We start from the raw sequence: 12547 nt of genomic DNA, 5'->3' as shown, positions 1-12547 counted from the left end.
CAGGGATGCAAAGCTGAGGGAGATAAATGTTGGGGTTGTTTTCCCAGCCAGGAGCTGCCAAATTCTCCAGGGAGTTAAGATGAAGTAATTTGACTGTCTCAAATTAAATGCATCACTATCGACAGAAGTTTAATAGCTCAACTCACTACAATGATTCACTGAATTCACCCAAACTGGGAAGCTCAGGAATAACACCACTTGCAGCTGTGAAAGGAGCTACTGCCCTTGAAGACCCAGAGTGTTTCCTCTGGCCGAACACCCTGACCAGCTCTGCCACGCAGTGACTGTGGCTGTAAGTGCTCAGCAGATGCTGCACATGGCTGCTGTGGCCGCACCTGCAGCGAGTCACGCACGGAGCAGGTCGGAGCATCGTCAGCCACACGCGGGATCCTGGAGGACACTCCAACTGTGTCAGGCAGGTGCAGAGGTGGGAAATCCTGCTGCAAAGTGCTGAGCATTTTCAGCTCCCTCAGGAGTCACTCAGTGCACAGAAGTGCACAGGCAGAGACAAGACATTTATTTCCCAGTGTCACAGCGTTTTCCAGTTTCTGTCACTAAACTCAGCAAAATTGTTTGGAGCTGAAGGACGTGTATTCCTTGAGGAAGCATACAAGCAGGTGGCCAGGATGGCCTGGGTAATGCTGCCTGCAGCACGCTGAGTAACAGGGAGGGAGAGAGCAAAAGAACTGCAGAGCCAAGGGAAGTGAGCGACACAGGGGAGCATTTGTGTTTATCTGGATGTCTCTTCAGGTTATCTGCACACAGGTCCAGTCACGGTGGGTAACAACAGCTGTCCATGAGGGAGCTCTGTAGCAAAGCCAGGCATTCAGCTCCACCATGCAAAGCTGTCATGAACCCCTTTAGTTCAGATGCAGCCATTTGGCTTAACACAGTGGCACATCACTGAGCCTGTGAGTAGGATGGAGAGATGGAAACAGACTTACTGACATCAAGATCTGCTCACAAGGTACATGGTTATGGGGGCATCAAACAGTCAATCCCACCTCCTTTCCCAATGATGCAGAACAAAGGCCATACCCAGCTTCAGTTTAACATTATTACAGGGACAATGTCACCCTCCAATTACAAAGCATTCATCTGGAGAAGAAGATGGCTCTGGGACAACAGGGCTGCATGGTTCACTCGTGTATTTACTCATCTCAAGTGCAAATCTCCACCCAGGGCTAATAACTACAGAGAAACAAGTGGTGTTTCCAGGATGCATTACATGTAATAACCGGCTGTGCTAGCAGGGATGGCCTCTCTGTTTGAAGGACATGCTTCCAAAAATGACATTTCCCTAACTCACGGGATGATGGGCTCAAGCTGATGACAGCACCATCAGTGCAATTGCCTCCTGTCACCATCACTGAGTCACTAGAGCAGAATGGCACCTTGTAGGCAAAAAGAGCATCCACAGAAGTGCTTTCCTTTCCTGGAGCCTGCCAGGAGGAATAGTAATTATCTCTCCAGCATGGAGCACAGCTGCCTGCCTGCACCCCTCCACGATGCCTGCTTTGCTCTAACCAAGATGAGCCCCTCCAGGGAAGTCTTATTTCTTACTTGTAGAGTAGGTGGAAATTATGTGATTGCACATCCATGGCATTTATGCAGACCATCCCATATCCAGGAATCAGCTTTACAGTGTTGTTACTACAAGTCTGAGGTAAGGGGCAGAGAAATTAGTCATATAAAGCATTGAAAACTAGGGGTGCCACGTGGAATCCCTGCTACATCTCTGCGGATGGTCTTAGGACAGCCTATGGATGTTAGAAAGTAAAGAAGTCACCCTGCAGCTCACCCACTCTCCAAGATCTGGATCCCATGTGACGGCCACCTCAGGTCAACGGCTCAAGGATAATGAGGTATGAAGTTGTGGATGCGTTTTCCCAGAAGGCAAACACCAAGCTAATGTACATGACACATGAGCTACCCACTCTGCACAAACACCAAGAACAAAACAGTCATCACAGCAGTGCACGGCCAAAGAGGAACCAAAAGATCACTGCAGGTGGAACAGTGGGACAAAAAGTGGATGAGAACTGATGGCCCACCTGCCACGAGGTATTTTGGCACAGAATTGCTGACTACTTCTGAGTAAAACTGTCTAGCTGAATATTTTGCTGAAAAGTTCAGAATAAGAGTAGATAAAGCTATATACAAACTCCATCTCACTAACAGAAAAAAAGAGAGGTCTGAAAACAGTGCAATTTTTCATTTTTTTCTTTGGACATCATATTTTCTTTGGAAATGTAATGAAAAAAATGTTAACGGAGCCAGAGATTAAATCCAAAGTTTCATTTTAAGTACAATGAAATACTGCATTGAGTCTGAATCCTCTTCTCCCCAGAAACTTCTTTTCTTTGACCAGAGAACTGTAAAAACCTAATTCTTCATACAGTTCACTGCCACGTTTGTCTTTGCCTCCCCCAGGATGCGTTTTATGTTGCTTTGTTGATCCAGTGTGTTTTAGCAGCAAACAAAATTTAAAAACATTTCCCTTTCAAGAGCAATTTTCTCCACCTGTATTGACTCCAGCTCTGATGATAAAACCAAAGCCAGGCAGGAACAAAAGGCATACAGAAGAGATGTAGTGCTGTTCCAGAATTTATGCAGGATAAGCTTTTTCAGGTAAAGGAATTAAAAAAATTAGAAATTTAATGCAAAATAAGTTGTAGCTACAGCTCCTAAGCTGTCATTTTCCAGCACAGTCAATGCCTTGGCTACTGAAGGTTAAAGCCTGCTCATAAGTATGGATAGCAGAGCATACAAAATGTATTATTTATTTTGAGGAACACCCTGCAATTATTCCTGACATATTGTGTAATTAGCCAAAATTACAGCATATTCACCGAGAGTGAAACAGAGGATAGCATAAATATTACGTGTGAGCCCACAGCCACTGAGCACATTTCATCTGGGTGCAGATGTGTCTCACGAACCAACCAAGCATGGCTCTCCCTGGCCCCCGGGCTGTGCCAGCTCCTGAGCCAACACCCACAAAGGGGAAACATGGGGAGTAAAATGCTGATTTTCCCCATGCCAGCAATGGGAGCTCAAGAGCTGCGTGAGGATTTAACAAATGGGAACACCCACACTGCAGAGCTTTCAGGATGACTGAGCCCAAAGCTCACAGCAGAGAAGAAGGGGTATATTCCCACATATGTTATGCTAAGAAAGGTGGAAAGGAGAGCTCAGAGTATGTCTGCAGAAGCTGCTTGCTTTGCTACCTCGAGCTGACAGGAGGAGAAACTGAAAAGCAGCAATGTCATCTTCGCCATGCTTGCAGCACCTCTTGGCCTGCAGCTTCCCAGAGAGAAGGTTTCCTACAGAGCAACACGTCAGACCCATCCTAAGGACTTGCTTGATGGATCAGAAATCCTGGGGAATCTTGTGGCAGTGCTCTGCCGTGTGTACAGTTAGAAAGATTTTATTTTGTTCTCTTGACTCCAAAATGCAATATAAAACTTGGTCGCTGTTTATCAGATTTCTTCCTGGTTCCTACAGAAATGTGGTTTGGATATCAGGACATTCTACCCAGAATTTTCTCCATGGGAGGATACAAGAAGCAAGTTTAAGAACATCTTTCTAAAGAATGCACATCTGGAATCAGTATAGGACTGAAGCTGGACTACTCAACAGTGAGGGTCCCTTTCAGCCCTGCTGCTGGGTGACCATGACGTGGTGGCATCAGCACATTCTGTACTCCAAGTTTTTGAGAGACTCCACGATAGAGCCCCCATCTCTGCTCACCTTGAGGTGCCCCATGCAAGGCACCTCATCACTAACAGTGCTCACATGAGCAGGGCAGATACCATCTCTGCTGTTTGGGCCTGCCACACCGCTGGGATTTATGCTGCTCTCAGATGCTAAATCTCTCCACTTCCCCCATCAATCCAGCAGGACTGAAATATTGCAGAAACACCAAGAAGTCCCTCACATGAACAAAACATACTATGGAAACAACCACATAAAAATTCCACTCTGCTCTGAATACCTAGAATAGTAAAATCATTAAAATAGAAAATGGACAGAATATACTACCAACAAGCACTGAGAAGAAATCAATCACTCCAGATGCTATCAGTCTTGGGGAAGGTACCTGGTCCTACCAACATCAGCTCACAGAAGCACCCTATGTTGTCTTCTTATTGCAGGGGTCCCCTACTGTTGTCTCCTTACCACAAAGGTTTCATACCTCCTTGGTGTTTCTCGTGGTCAGCTCCTCAGAGCACTAACTCTTTCTTCTTCACAAAGCAACAACTGACTCCAGTTCCCCTCTCACCCAGCCACCCCACTCTTATAGCACTCGCTTTCTCACTGGTCACAGTTGTGGCCTGTTAAAGTCAGGCCTGTTCCTAATCTTTGATAACTGGCCCAGCTGCAACTCCTTAGGGGTAAGATTACTTTCTACACTATCTTTATTTTCTTATATTCTATCCCCCTATAGCCCTGGATAATCACTGGATAACAACTCAGGGAAAAATCTGGGTCCCAGTGTCATTCTGCAAGCTTTAAATAGTGCTAAGTGATAACATCCTCTTTTGCTACAGTATTCCTCAAGCAATCTTACAGCATTTTCCAATGGGATGAGCACGTGAAAATCCTTTATTTAACAGGTAATGAGCCTGTGATGTGGAAGAAATTAAAGCTTGAATCAGTCGACTTGTATTACAAGAATATTTTTTGCTCACTGCACTAGTGCAACTTAAGCATTTCTGAAGCAGTCTGGAAGCATTTTTGACTCCAAACGGTGCTGTTACTAAATTTTAACAAATCTTATACAACACCCAAATGTGTAATGAAAATGTGCTGCTTGTGCCATTCTGAAATATTATACTTCAAAGAGTAAGATCATGCTAAAAATGGCCAAAATTCCACCATATGACTTGAAGTTCTTTCCTTTTGCTTTGTGAAAAAAGGAAATTTTTACCTTTTGTAATCTGCATAATGATTTTAATTTTCTGTTAGAGCCAAAGGTTTCCTTCAAACTAATGAAAATGTTCCAGGTGTGAGAAAGTGATCATCCATTTTGTTCAATCTAAAGCTCTGTTTTAAATAACGATGATGTTTTATTGCTCATGTCTCAGCACAAACACCTCATTTTTGGTATCAAGCAGCTCTCAGGATTCCAGTGAGACAGGCAGGCTCACCTGCCACCCAAGTGCCATCTCAGAAGAGAGCTGAAATCAGTGAGCTCCCTCCCCAGGGATGCGTGTGCTGAGGATGACAGAGTGCAGATGGAGTGAAAACAGAAAATCTGCCTCTCCAACAGGTTTCTGAACAAAGCTCCTGCTCCCCCAGCTGCCCAGGAGTGCTCAGAAAGCTCTAAAACTTCACTTGGCACTTGCTAAACATTCGAGAGCTGCTATGGGGCTGTGGCTCTAAAATCTTAGAATTTTAATAGAAAGTAGAGTAGAAGAAGAAACAGGAAGGAAAATAGAAGAAGAAATGTTTATGGAAGCAAGGAGGGTAGGAGTGGCATGGAATGAAATTAAATGAAAGCCAAAAGAAATGTTTAGAAATGTTTCAGTACTGATGCTGTGTGCCTGCCAGCAGGCAGAGCCCATACTGATGAGCAGCACACCTGACTGTGAAGGCCAGCAGAGAATTACTGGTTACACCCCACGCTCTGCCAGCCCTTTTAGCCCAGTAACAGACAATCCCTGCCAGAGTGTGATGCTGATCACCACAGAATGAGCGCAGGGACGGCTGCAGATCGATACCGGAGGCAGCCAGTGACTCACCCCAGCTCCAGTTACAGGAGCTGTGCCAGAAAACCACCAGCTACAGGGCAGGTGGATGGTCCAGGCCCCTCACCTGCCAGCATCTGATCCCTGCATCTCCTGCAGCCCAGTGGCTCCCAAGACCCCAGGGAACCCTTCAGCAACCCAACCCTAAGCTGGGTGCTGGAAGCCAAAACCAGCTGTCTTTTTGCTGATTTCTACTGCTTCTCAATGTTCTGGAAAATGTGGACTGGCTTTTTGCAGCCTGGCCTCATTTGCAGCAGACTCATCCACTTGACCTTTTGCAAACAGTTTTGCTTTGGGGGATGAATGAAATGTATTTATTTGGCAGCTGAGGAAACATGGGTGGCAACTGCTAAGCAAAGAAACTATCTGTGCAGCCAACAAGGGAGGAGACAGCCAACGATGCTATTCTAGATAAATATCAATTAAGTGAGCATGTTCTATTAACCCCAGGATCTCTCTTTTCTTCCTTCATTCCAATCCAAAATGCTTAAGCATCTCAAGAAAGGAACATTTGAGGGGGATTTTATCTTTATCATAACTGCAATCAGGTTTCAGCTGGAGAAGAGGCACAAGTAACAGAATTACATTGCCTCTCTGTGGTTATTTTGCCAGTTCACAGCACGAAGCTGTCCACTGGATGTAACACATGCCCTTAACAGAGCAGGCTGCTGGAGGGAAGGTGAGACAGGAGTGCACAGAGCACTCCACAGATGCTGCTGTGGGATGTGAGAGAATGTGGGATGTGAGAGGATGTGGGATGCTCTCCACCACTGCAGTGGCTGTACCTAGCCCTGGATCTTCACCCTCATGTACAGCCCCCTCCATGAGAGGCAACCAGCCATTTTCTGACATCTATCACTGAAGGTGCACACTCCAAAAAAGAACTATTGTGCTGAAAAGGTCCCAGGAAGAAAGATGGGGAACACAGGCAGGTGACAGCTGACCTGCTCCTCTCCTTTTACCACAGCTGCCCACCTTCTGGCCAGTGAAGTGCCAGAGGTCCACAGCTGAGGCTTCCTCTTCAGGAACACAGCAGGGCCAGCCAAGCACCCTTGGAAATGGAGTTTGTTTTTGTGCTTGGTAAAACTGAAGGAGGAGGGGTCATCGATGCAAGTCAGATGGGATTGCACAAAATTCCACCTCCCACACAAAACTTCAGGTACAACAGGTGCACATGCTGCCAAGACAAGAGGAGCTGCTACTGCTACCTCCCCCTTGCTATTGAGCACAGGAGCTCAACAGTCTTAGAGCTCTGCCTAGGGCTGCAGAAGCCCACGCAGCATCTCCTCAGTGGGTACCCCTGCACAGAGGAACAGTCAGCTCCTCATGACAAACCCAAAGCCACAGAGCAGATGCAGCAACACAGCTGCACAGACCCCTTCTGTGATGCTGCTGCTTCCAGCATTAACCTTCATCTCCTGGTGCAGCGCACTCCACAGGGAAAGGGCAGAGAGCAGAAATGCCCAGAGGTGCTGCATAGAGCCTCATCATACCAACAACCAGCCACAGCTCCTCCCAGAAGACTGGAATGGCTCAGGACTCAGGTCACCACCCTGCCTCCAGGTTTGTAGCCTTGTGTCTCTGTCACCTTTAGCCAGGGCATTCTGGAATTAACACAGGACAGAAAAGGTGTGTGACAAGTGCCAGCTTGCATCCAGGTGCATTTTCTCAGCAGCCACATAAGATCCATCAGAGTGTCAGAAAGCCTCATTTCAGTGCTGGGAATGAGCGCAGTTACTTGTCTGAGCTGCAGCGTGGGGGCTGGAAAAGCCAAAATGAGTGGTCTGCCTGAACAGTGAATCCCACAGTCGTGTTCCACGGCTCTCAAGAAAGATGCCTTCTGCTTTACCATTTTAGAAATGTGTTGTAGCTGCTATTTTCAGAGGTACTGTTAAGAAGCTGTAGCCCTACAGCCCTGTGACCATGCTGCACAAACTCAGTCTCCACACTGACTCCCTCAAAGCACAAAACCCCAGTTCCTGCAAGCTGGAAGAGAGGCACCCATGAGTGCATCCATGGTTCTCCTACAGCTTCTAAGAGAGATGCAAATTAAAACCAGCCTCTGGAAAGGCTGAGTTATTTCAGGATTCTGCTACATGTCAGAAGAGGGCGAAGACAAAATAGGTGTAGTAGCTTACTCCACGCTCAGAAAGGATAATACATTAACATGAAGAATCTTGTGTTAGCTGGGGAATAGAGATGAGCCACGTATTAAACAGGAGAACAGAGTACAAAAGGGCTGCTCCCCAACAGACTGCAGCAAGTACAGCCCAGGCACAGAGAAGATTACTTCAGTACAGGTCACTTCTCAAAACATTTCCAAGATCAAGACACAATAATAATGCAGTCATGGCAATGACACTATGACAGAACATACAGAAACATATCTGCATTCAATGATTAGTCTTTATTTAAAAATTAGTTCTTTGGAGCTGCTTTCTCTGACCTGTTCTTGTCTATGTTCTTGGTCACCTTCTGCCAAGCCATGGAGCTTGCAAATATGAAAGGGATATCAATCTCTTACATGTTTTGCTTGATAAAATTCTTCCTTTGATTTTAATAACAAATCACAGCTTGGTTTCAACTGTGCAGGAGCAGAAAAATCTCAGAAGCAATATGCACGTAACTGTTCAGAAGGATAGATCAAATGAGACAAATGGGGATGAAACAAACACCTACCTGGCCACTGTGGTTCATGGTAGTCCTTTTTGGGGAGGGGAAGGAAGGAAAGCAGATAAGCCCAACTGCATTTGCACTTGTTCCCCACCACAGTGAGACTCATGATTATGTTTGTCTCTCAAACAGCCTCATCAGCTCCCATGGCAGCTCTGCTCTCCTCACTGCCCAAGTCAAGCTCATGATTGTTCTGGTTAATAGGTAATTTATCTGTTAAAATATGAAGTAACTGGTCTACTGGAATCATTCTAAATTTGTGTTGAATTCAGCAAAGCAAGTAAGGAAGAAAGAAAACCTTGTCTCCATGTTGGTATTTTTTTGGAACTCAAGCTTTTGGGTTTATATTTCAAATTAACATTTCATTTAGAATAATACCTGAAAGTTAAAGAAGGAATCATATCAGAATCTTCTAAATGAAATTGCACCATTATCCCCCCCCCAAAAAAAACCCAACAGTTGTATCAGTCAACGATAAATTGATGTATATGGATTTTTTATGGTGAAGGGAAATAATCACTCACAAACCACTTTTTGCCCTGACTCTCCCATTTGGCCGGTGACGGAAGAATCAATCATTTGTATTGATCTAATGGTGAGCCTCTGCTGGCTAACAATTTCCACTGCTCTCACAAGCACAGCTACCCCTGAGGCCATGGGGACAGAAGATATCCATCCCTCTCAGAGCTTGGATAACTTCCACGGATTTTCTTGGCATCAAGCATACTCAGTCCAGAACTAGTCCGAAGCGGCTTAGTGACTGACATGCTCACCCATAAGCTGTGCTGGGAAGCAGGCTGGCAGCTGAGTTTTCCATGCTCTGGAGAAAGCCAGGAACCTGCAGCTCTCCCCCAGACTTTAGGCACTGAGAGCTCAGAGCTGCTATCTGACACAGAGCACAGCCATGCACCATGACACCACCACATCTGCAAGTGACAAATGTGTGTGATACCACCCCCGGGCATCAGCTGGGTAAAATGAAACCCATCAGCCGAGCTGTCATCAGCAGCAGGGAGCCTCTTCCTCCCTCCTGGTTATGTTGGCATTCATTAGCATGGGTGGTGCAGAAGGAGCTGACAGCACTGCCCCACCAAAGAGGATGCATGCCCTCAGGGTTGTGCCCTTCCCCTTGGTGTTATCCAGGCTCATGTCTGCCTGGAGACTTGCCATCCATGCCCTCATCTCAGCTAGCACTTCTAGGAGCTCTTGCTGTCCAGGTGATGTCACATTTCCAGCCACTTCCATTCCTGTCAGCCACTTCTTTTATAGAGAACACAGCACCAAATTCTGCAGAGGAGCAGGCAGAAGAATGTGATGGACCCCCTTGCTTGGGCACACACCCAGACATGCATGGACACACAGAGAAGGGCTGGGATCCAGGTGGAATTCTCTCCTGCAGGGAGCAGCTATGCCCTGGGTAATGCAGCCAGCATTCAGACAGTAGCAACAAAGTGGACAAATCCCACAGGTTGGGCAGGTATTACAGCTGTTCTGAGATGTACTACTCCACAAAAGCAGGCAAGGACTATGAGCTAAAAATGTGGTTTTTACCCTGAGCTTCAATCATCTTTTTCACCCTGCATGAAATCAGAAAGGACTTTAGGATTTAAGTCGGGGAATTTAACAGCTTGCAGATGACAGACTTCTCAAATGCTTTAAATGAATCTCTGAACGAACAAAGTCCTTCTATGTCCTTCAACTAAAGTTGCCCTTATATTTCACTTATACTGCTGCAAAAATATCTACATCCATACATTTTAAGTTCCAAATCACTATTTATTATTCAAAATGAGAAATACAGCAAATGGAAAACATGGTTTAAGTTACTGCTTTTTTCCTATATGCAAGCCATTTCCTTCACTTTGGAAGAAGTCTTTATATATCCTTAAGGAAAAGTATCTTCCCCTGAAAGAGTACAAAATATGTACCAGACAGGGAAAAAAGAGAATTAAAAAAACACTTTTTTTTTTTTTTTCCCTGGGGTGAAAAACCTGTTTGAGAATGAGCTCTGCATTCTGAGCTGGTAACTCACCTATAAAAGCAATATCTGAGAGGACTGAGACAATGCTACACAGCGCGTGGCATCACCTGACCCAAACGAATCAAACATGATTTCCCCAAATAATAACACTCTTTCAGTGGGCTTCACTTGGATGAAATTTCTAGCAATCCCCACAGATATTGTGCCTGATGCTCTAGCCTGTTTCCCTTGGTGCAAGGCTGCCAAACTGCTCAGCTTTGCTGTTCAGCGGCCATGGCATGATGGAAGGCCACCTCTGGGGTGAGCTCTGCCTGAGAAGATGGCTGGTGAAGCAACAGTGACAGCTTTCACAAACAAGCTGAACCCACCAGCCCAGGCTTTTCAGACTGCTATAAAACAGGCTGAAGGAGGGACACACTTAGATGCTTTAATTCAGACACAAAGGGGATGAAAGTACTTGGTTCAACTCTTTGTTGGCAGGGAAGTCATTTGGAGAGAGCTCCTTGTCTCATCTCCTGCACTCAACTCTTGGATCCATCAGTCCCTGAGGAAGAATCCACCTCTTGAACCTACACTGACAAGCCATGCCATACAATAATTTCTTTCGAATCCTCTATCAAGTCACTATGGTTCAGAGCAAAATATATAATTTATAGATGCACAATTGCAGCAAATGACCTGTATTAACTCACAATAATGGGATTAAACCCATGTGTCCAAATGTTCAGTTTAGTCCACAACACTCAGTGTCCTTATTTGGCCTATCTTAAACTAGTAAGTCATCTTGGAGCAAAACACATCCAAGAGCTCTAAAAGAACACAGTGTGCATGTGAGACAGCTGCCTTTGCCCATTGAAAAGACAGACAAAATTAGTTCTCATTTTACAACACAGTCCCTATTGGAACCAACAAATGAGATGTTTCTGCAGTCTGTTTTCCCCAGGAGCAGATAGATCTGATTACACAAGATATCCCTGCATGGATCTGGTTCCCCATAGCTTGCCAAAACCTCTGACTACTCATGTCCAGTATGCGAGACTCAGCTGCTCCAGGGTGCAAATTCTCCCTTCCCATACAAGAGCAGGAGTATGCCACTCTCACTTCACACAGGCTGCAAAGTGGAGCACAAGGCGCCAACCAGTGCCAAGTAACTCTGCTCACCCACGTCTTTACTGAATATTTTAGTTACAGCACTGTTTGCATATTAAAACATGTATTAAACAGCTTACTTAATCAATGTAAGCTCACACAGTTACTTTACAGAAGAAAGGAGCAAAGGGAACATGAACCTCCACCAGCGTTGTATCTGTGTAATGTGCAAGCTGCAGCTCCACCACTGCTCCATCCTGAGCTCAGTGGCAAGCAGGGCCCAAAGTGTGGCTTGCTGGTCCCAGCATTGGGAATTAGGTCTCTGTGTCAGGTAACTGCTCCATAGCTGGAGTTGGTCTCACCTTCTGCAACATGGGAGGAATCCTCTCCATTTGGTAGAGCTTGTTGAGTGCTATAGATTAAAACCACTCTGTAAAATCGAAGTATTTTGACAGTTACTCCCCATAGTCACAGGACAAGGTCATGTTTAAAAAGGTAAGGAGAGATCCCCTGGCACTGTATCATCACCAAATACAACTGTACCTCTTGAACAGGGGTGTTCCTCTCATTCCCTTCAGTGACTTGCAAACTACTGAACCAGCATATCATTAAGTACACATAATCACTGGGGTTGTGGGTCACTGCACAATGTATGCACATTTCTTCAAACCCCTTTCAATTCATTTGCATGTCATTTTCTGTGCAGAACCTGTATTCTGAAATGAGCAAGTTATCTGGGGGCACAGTACACTCCCCTGAATAAACAATGGCAGCAGCAGACTCTCTTAGCATGGTGCCTCCTGAGCGCCCCAGACCAGGAATACAACGTATCACTGAAATTAATCCCTAGTTAAAAAATGGATGCAGGGAACTAAAGAAGACCCAGTCCATAGCCTAGGAAACCACACTTCATTTTTTTTTTTTTCATAGCAACTTAATTCCTCTAGTTGTTTGATTTTATAAGATGAATACAGTACTGGTTACAAGCGATTGACTGACAGCTCTGAAGATTGAGCAGCTCTATTTTTACAACACTGAGTAGTGCTGATCC

General features: G+C 45.4%; 1 protein-coding gene across 4 annotated transcripts in view; it reads right to left on the bottom strand.

Moving 5' to 3' along the window:
• The window catches only part of FGF12 (fibroblast growth factor 12), a 218734-nt gene that overhangs the window by 83471 nt on the left and 122716 nt on the right, over positions 1-12547 (bottom strand). The window contains exon 1 of one of the 4 annotated variants that reach the window (XM_058812072.1): positions 4199-4280. The exons of the other annotated variants lie outside the window; for them this stretch is intronic. The gene's annotated coding sequence lies outside the window, so the exon portion shown is untranslated. Of the gene's footprint in view, positions 1-4198; positions 4281-12547 lie in introns of those variants that run through there. 4 annotated transcript variants of the gene reach the window in all.

This window comes from Ammospiza caudacuta, chromosome 11 (assembly GCF_027887145.1).
Source record: "Ammospiza caudacuta isolate bAmmCau1 chromosome 11, bAmmCau1.pri, whole genome shotgun sequence".
NCBI classification, from domain to species: Eukaryota; Metazoa; Chordata; class Aves; order Passeriformes; family Passerellidae; genus Ammospiza; species Ammospiza caudacuta.
Note: the sequence above shows the minus strand (reverse complement) of the source record. Positions and strands in the feature narration are given on the sequence as shown.